General features: G+C 35.7%; 1 pseudogene; it reads right to left on the reverse strand.

Annotated features, from left to right (window-relative positions):
* Positions 1 to 6,730: 6,730 nt before the first annotated feature.
* On the reverse strand, positions 6,731 to 7,755 carry LOC136980801 (inactive hydroxysteroid dehydrogenase-like protein 1 pseudogene; annotated as a pseudogene).
* Positions 7,756 to 8,387: the final 632 nt, after the last annotated feature.

The following is an 8,387-nucleotide window of genomic DNA, read 5'->3' on the forward strand; positions in this document are numbered from 1 at the left end:
AATAACAATTATACTAGAAAAGTTTAGTGCCAAAATATTATTTTTCATACAAATTTTTCCTGTTTATATTTTATTAACATTTAACTGCACAAAGAAACATACACGGTACAGTACATTAAAATGTATTAATAACACTAATTCAATCATTAGCTGTAACGTATACATACATATAGCAACGCCCTTGAATCGGATAATGCTAACGTTATCCAAAAACAGGTGGATGAAACAAGAATAAAACTTAAATTTCGAGCTTTATCCGGATAATCTGGAGAGTCTACCGTCGTTTGGTTAAGGCTGAACACTGATATTGCATTTTTATGTCCATTACTATTTGTTTTATAGTCACTACACGAATAGGACAATGTTAATGGATCTAACAATTTACCGCCAGATTTTAAGGTGCTTGGCAATAAGGCGGTGACGATTTTTTAATGCGACACTAACCTTTGAGGCTGTGCTTTAAAGTAAACGAAGAAACATTGTATAAGGCTCCTATTTCCTCGGGTCCCAGGGTAGTTTGCTTCTTTTGTCCATCTCTGAGTATCTTTGCTTCATCCATCCGTTCTTGGATAATGTCAGTTTAGCTACTTGAGACTTGAACAATGTTAGCATTAGAATTCTAGCATTGCCGATTTACGGACTTTACCCGTAACATATACCCTATATATGATCATTGTTTATTCTTTTATAGATAAAGCATGGTGTTGAATAAAGAGGAATGAATTCAACTTTTTGATGGTGATGACTCTCAATCAGCATGAAGTTGCTGAAGAGTTTAACAGGCTGTGTCTTGATATCCCATCAATCACACAGCGGTCTCGTATAACAATTTACAATGAATTCAATAAATTCGATCAGAAGAATTTGGATTGGACTGATGGAAATAAGGCAACGCAAGATTTTTCCAAGTGAGAACCGGGAAAGACTGAAGGAAACTGGCCACATTTAGGTGTTAGATACGTTAAGAAAATTCGGAAAACTTTACGTGGCCAGCCCATTTGTGAGGGCCGAACACATGCCAATTACCAGTATTCAATGGTTTTAATAATTAATTAAAATAAACTGTTTAGTAAATCATAATTTTTTTTTCTACTTTTTTAGGAGAGAAATTATTAACAGTTGAATATAAAATTAACTCAATATTTGGTTTATTTTTTATTTGACCATTTTCAAGAAAAATATTAAGACAATGTTTGATCATTTATACGAGGTTTTTTTTTTATTAAAAAATGATTAATTAATCCAACGGCAAAGCTTTTTCCTGGCAATTAAGTCCTAATCAAATTGTAAACTGCATTTAAATAAAAGATGACCGGTACACAAATAAAATGTCCCGGGAACAAGGACAACTTTTGTACGAAGTAAGTTGTTATCAAGTTATTACTACGGTTCTAATGAGCGATGTTGAATAATATATGAAAAAAGGGGTTCCAAAATATTTTCACTTAAGAAGTAATTACACTTTTTCTAATGACGTAATACAATGGTGTGAGAGTCGGACCTGACGAAAATTTGAAGAAAATTTCATTTTTCCATGTTTCGAAGGTTTTTTCAATTTTATTACTGGAAGATGATAGCATCTCTCTCCCCGGAGTCGTTTCCTTTCCCAGGGAACTCGTCGAATGTGTCACTGGGAACTAATCGCTAAAATTCACGATTTGTGAAAGGATAACGTGATTTGGAGTATAAAAAGGAGTGACTCAAGGACAAGGGGTCGTCGAGAGTTCGCGAGCGTAGTTAAATAAGTGCCCATCAAGGATTTCATACTCTGTTCTTGACACCTTCGAACTTCCTGGATTATTATATCCAGTTCTCCAGTTATTCATTATTATATCCGACCGCCATCAAGGAAAAAGGAAAATTTAACGCCTCCCCAACCACTCCGACCGACCGAGAAATCGGCGATCGGGAAGTCCGCATCGCGATTTCTACCTTTGGTGCGATTTCTTGTAAACTCTCTCTCTCTCTCTCTCGACTGTTATTCGATAGCATAGAGCCATGTATTCCTTTTTTGTTAAATTAAATCAGTTATTTTAGTTAACCTCGTATCCGACGATTCACTTCCAATCCGTCTCTCTCAATTCTCCTTCCTCCCGAATCCGACCGTCCGCGCAGTGACCACTCGCGCGAATTCCGAATTTGCGGCCATCAAGGTTTCTGTATCTATCCTAGAAGACACAGGGATGTCCCGACAAGGTACCAAGGAGGTACCGACCCTCTGGTCACAATGGCATCTATTCTCCATTTATTCCATGTATTAAGTTTCTCTACCAAAAAGCAAAACGTAGAAAATACAATAAAATGTAAATCAGCAAATGATTATATTTTGCATCTTATATTCTGTTACATTACAATAACAATGACTGAGCTGTACATCGTTACATAAAATATCTGATAGTATGCGTGTATAAAACAAACACTTCAGAGAGTATCTACATGTAAAAAGTGTTCTCGGAATATAACTTTGAAAAGCGCATTGCTTACAGTTTAACTGTATTCACACTAGCCAAATGGAAACCGGATGGCCAACCAGTAAAAGTGACAGTCTATTGCTTTGCAGGACCCGAGGTCTAATCCAGAAGAATTGAAAAACCTCAAGAACTTTTCGGGGAATCTGTCCGGATACGTTGGACCCCGTCCCTCACCACCCAGCTGCCTCATTGTGAACTTGGACGAATTCATAATGGGTTTACTAAAAAGGTCCTCTTGGTGCCCACGAGGAACCAAAAGGGCCAAAATGGAAAAAAGACACTTCATTACCGTTGCATGTTTTTTCGACTAACGTTGGTCACGATGATTATGACGTTAATTTTGTTTAATTTATTCACTAAAAATCCGAATTAAACATAATATTTCTAAGATATTGACTCCGAATATTCGAGGAATTTACATTCAACTAACATTTATGTGTCAGTTGGATGACAGTTTAACGACGGAACAGCTAAAGCCGTTAATTCATCCTACTGCTCCGGGATTGAATTTATGAGAGAAGGCAACGTAACTCATGGATGATATGCGAAGAGAATGCCTTCTAGGAGGACTTTCTATTAAAAACTGACCGACTGGCCCCTATTTAAATAGTAGACAAGTGAAGAAAGTCCGGAAAACTTCACGCAGCCAGCCATTGATGAGGCGCTAACTCATAACCACCTACCAGGTTCAATGGTTTACCCATTTGGCCACTAAAAAAACTATTACAGTTACTGTTCTAAAGGGAACCCGGACAGTCGAAAAATCTTCAGAAATTTTTTAGGGGATAGTCTGTCTCGGATAAGTTGGGCCCCGTCCCTCACCTGGCCTCAACCTGGCCTCCTTTATTGTATGATCGAACCTACGATGAGCATGGAAAAAGTGCAGTTTCGTTGATTGTGTGTTAGGGGTCGTCCATAAATTACGTAAGGTATTTTGGGGTGGGGGGTCAAGGATTTCTTACGATTTCTTACTCGGGTAGGGGGTAATAGATCTCGTCTTACGTAATATTCTTATTTTAATTTTTGATCTCGTTGAGTGGTGGAGTTTTGAATTTGGCTTCAATTTGGCTGTTTCTATTAAGAACACTAATTGTACTAACGCCATCAGGTGTGACGTGATAGAATAGTAACGCTAGCAGACACATTTTTTATCATGGGAGTAAGGCCATGTGGTGGTTTCTCTCTCTCTCTCTCTTTTTATTATTATTATTTTTTTATTAGAATAAGTGCACCACTCTATGCGTATATAACACTAAGAATACATAAACCAAAATACATGATACAAAGTAAACATAAAATTAGTATTCAGTTTTTAGTGAAAACTAAAATGTAAAATTAGAAATTATAAATTATAAATAGTCTTTTTCTTCCATATTTTTTGAACATAATTGCAAAAAAGCATCAAACAGTGGTTTCTGAACAAGGTTATCGAGTGGACATGACCACCTGAAACCAAGCGTAAAGATTTCTAATTTCAGAATAAGTTTATCTTGATCGTAAATTGGACAATGATAGATCATATGGTCGACGGTGTCTACGTTTCCTGTAGAGCAAAAGCAAGAGGTAGCTTCTGCCCGGTTATACATCGCCAGGTGGCTTCTAAAATTATCATGCTCGGTTAATTGAGCAGTAGCAAACGTTAAATCTCTAAGTATTGGTGAGAACCTGCATTCAACACTAGGGAAATAAAGTCTTGTTATTCTACCAGTTTTACTGCTCAACCATTGTTGATTCCCCTTTTGCATAGCGTTGTCATGAATATAATTTTTAAGGCTGCTACGTGAGAGAGGGATGTGAGTGTAGTCCATCAGTGTCCTTTGCAACTGACTTAGCCTCAAAGTCGGCTTTTTCATTTCCTAGTATCCAGTATGGCCAGGAACAGATATAAAAGTTATTTTATTTACAAGATTTTTAATATGGTGCTGGATATATATGTGATTTTATTGCTATTGAAATTGGGATTTAATAGAGCCTTTAGAAGAATCACTGTAAATGTTGACAGACAGAGTTTTGTTTGGTAGTGAAGTGGTCCACTGAACAACTTGGTAGACAGCATCTTCAGCTTGATATGTGGGGGTATCTGTACCTTCTAACATATTTTGGGCAAAATATGTCAGTTTGGAGGAAGATACAGATACTTGAGCAGACATGAAGGGGCTTTTGGACCCATTCTGTAGATATTAATGTCTGCATGGTTATCCATGGAGGAAGCAGATGACACCAAGTGTACCCTAGGGATAATCTTGTTTACAGGATGATGATCAGAGATAGAGTAATTGCAATATGGTAACATATGAACAGCCGTAGATAGGAGTAGAGACTTGTTGAGCCTTGATGTTGGTAGTTCTGATGTAGTAGTTTAGAACCTTTTCTACAATACATAGTGGCAAAGGAAGGAGCTCTGCTAGAATCAGAGTGGAATTAGTAGAAACAGTTCTGCAGCACTTTGAAATTCTGATGGCAAACTGTCTTTGAAGAGAGTAATTTACTTGCTACTGAATTTTTACTAGTTACAGGCCACGTAAAGTAGCATTGGTTGTATTGCCCCATTATATAAAGTTTTATAAGCTTTATGATTTAGTCCCCGTGCACCTAGCACATTTTAGCAGCATGTAGTTTGTTTTCTTGGCGTTAGCCAAGGTGTAACCAATATGGCAACGGAATGTGGTTTCTCTCTATTCTCTCGTTTTATTTTGTACTAGCAGACCCGGCCACGCGTTGTTGTGGCTCAAAATGTATCTATTATAAATGTATAACACTTCCCCCGTGGGGAGAATTTCAAAAAATCCTTCTTAGTGTACATTCTCTTGACGTACCCTATTAAAACGCAATCAAACACGCATCTAAAATAGTATAATAAAAGTCGAGTTCTTCACAGTAAGCCTTAATCCTGTCCCTCTCCCCCAGTGGGGGAATTTCGACATGTATATTATATAAAAACACGTGCGTATTCGAATGCAACGTTGTGTCAAAATTTCAAAGGAATCGGTAGGAACAAACGAACGTTATATTTATTTATATAGATAGAAAATGATCTCCTTTAGTCCATTCTCACAGAAAAGCAAACCTAGGTCGTCGGAGTTAGCGCCATCTGTTGGACATAAAAGCCTTAATCCATATATAAAGATATTTTTGAAAGGGGGAAATGGTAGTCTTCACATATGCCAGAAACCTTCGCGGAGTGTATTAAACAACTTCCCGAAGATTCATGGCAATCGGATAAATGGTGTGGTAATGCATGAAGGACAAACATACATTCATTTTTATATATATAGATGACGTTTCTGTTTACACGTGCACTAGCTAGTTGATCTGTCAAAATCCATTCATTTTTTGGTCCTTTTGTTAAAATTGAAATTAATATAAAAATGAATATTATGACGTTGATTAATGATAACAATAAAAAGATTGTTAATAATTAAAAAAATAAAGTTCTTAAAATAAATTGTTCATTCGAATTTATTAATTTGTTTATATTTTTAAATTTGTTCACATAGTCTTTTATAAATAATAGTACATATTAATTAACTAATTAATAATTATATATTTTGGACCTAACGTTTTTAGGGTTTCATTAAAGAAATTTATTTTTGTTAAAATCTTTGATTAATGTTACCTTAGGTAGCCAAGATGGCGGCTCGTCTCTGATTCCAGCAAGGAAACAGTGGGGACGCACGTTCTAACCTAACCTAACCTAACCTATTCTAATAAATTACTATAATTATTAGCAACCAAATTATTAGAATAGGTTAGGTTAGGTTAGGTTAGAACGTGCGTCTCCACTGTTTCCTTGCTGAAATCAGAGACGAGCCGCCATCTTGGCTACCTAAGGTAACATTAACCAAATCGTTCTATAAAATTATGCATAAATATTATGTAAGATAGAGAAGGAAAGGGGGTCAAAGAAAATATTAGTTTCTTACACAGGGGTGGGTGGAGGTCTAGAATGGCCAAAATCGCTCTCACGTAATTTATGGACGGCCCATAATGTGATGAAATTAGTTTTCTTCTTCTATAATTATTAGCTTAGTTTGTAAAGTAGCTGTTATTCAAGATTAGAACAGAAAAATCGGTTCTCGTTAAATCAAACCGCTCATAGCATAATTTTTCTACCAAATAATGTTGATCTTATTGAGTTTACTTGTGGACGTCATTTCATGTAATCACATTTAAGATTGATTTAAAAATCCCATAAACGATTAGGCCTACATTAAATACATACCAACGATAACATAAATAAAATACAGCAAGATGGTAATATTTATTTAAAACAGACCGAAAAATACAAGATAAAATACAAATCATTTGCAATTTACAAGCTTCTATCATCGAATTTCGTGAATATAAAATTTGTAATAACATTTTTAATCCAATCAGGACAGATTTGGAATATGATACGTTGAGGCTCATGCGACCAATAGCCTGTGGTCAAAATAGACGTGGCTATTGTTTTTATGGCTGACAAGGCATATTCGTTTGCATCGGGTAACCAAATGCTTCTATTACTTAAGAATCCGCTGTAATGAGATAATTTGGTTGTGACGAAGGAGGGAATAAGGCATTGAACGAAGACGTTATGGTCGCGATATTCGTAACTGAGAGCCAAAGATAAGTTAGTGACAAATGATTTAGAAGCGGAGTAGACAGACATCAAAGGCAGAGGACTTAAACAAGATAATGAAGATACGTTCACGACTATACCTCTTTTCTTTGAATCCATCGCGGATAGACAGATGCGCGACATCATTAGTACCGATGACATGTTGATATTGATCAAACTCACCAAGTCCCTCTCGTCCAATAGAGCAAATTTACAAGGTAAATTAAATATTTGACCTACGTTGTTGATCAAAATTCCCACATCCAATTGTCTCAGTCGTTCAGCTATCAAAGAATAAATCTTTTCAGAACTGAAATCCACTAGAATTGTCGAGACTTTTACGTTTTCTAAACGAATTTCTTCTGCTGTATCTTTCAATTTTTTCTGGTTTCTAGCAATCAAAACGATGTTCAAACCTTTCTTGGCTAATTGATGAGCTAATGCTTTTCCGATTCCGTCCGTGGCACCGGTTACAACAGCATATTTTCCGTATTTTCTAAAGTCTACTGGAAAAGTCCGGCGAAGAACAAAGATATGGATTATTTCCATTATTTTCACGAAAAAGAGGAGACTGAATAAGATTCCAACAGTCACAAAGTTCTCTTGATAATTGTAGATAAAACAAGGAATTAATTTGTACATGGTTCGATATCATTTAAGAAATTTTTATCCCGTAAAAAACGGTTTATTGAGTGTGTCTTCATATATACCGGAAAAATGTCGAGAGTAGTTATTTAACAATAACTTCAAATGAATAATGCTGTCATTTTGAATAGACATTCGGAGTCAAGGACGTTTAGATCTAAAGACATTGCAAGTCGAACCTAATTATTTTGTTTGATGGAATGCGGCAACGTAACACGTGGACGATCTGTCAAGTACAGCGCTTTCAGAGAAACTTGAATATTAGGCGATGTAAGTTCTGGTTGGCCTTTTTTTTACGTATACTTACCAATCAGCGACCTGTGAAAACAATCTAACTATAAATTACTGGAAAATGTTCCTCCCCTTTGGCAATGATCTTGGAAATCGAATGTAGACAATCGCTATAAATTCGCTTGTTTTAATCGTATTATGAGCTGTAAATTGCTAATTAAATGTTGTTTGACGAGTAAACATGTTTTCAAAACCGTCTAGCAATAAATATTCCCGGGAAACGCTTATAGTAAGTCTATGGAAGTTCTTGCTGTTAAAAAGCATATAGAATGCGTATAGTGCTGGAGATTATAATTTTTCAAACCAAAATTATTATAAAATTAAACAATAATAATAATATTTGTTGTTGTTATATTTAATTTTTAAAAATGGTGACAAAT

The sequence above is a fragment of the Centruroides vittatus genome, unplaced genomic scaffold (assembly GCF_030686945.1).
Source record: "Centruroides vittatus isolate TY-2023 unplaced genomic scaffold, ASM3068694v2 contig_726, whole genome shotgun sequence".
NCBI classification, from domain to species: domain Eukaryota; kingdom Metazoa; phylum Arthropoda; class Arachnida; order Scorpiones; family Buthidae; genus Centruroides; species Centruroides vittatus.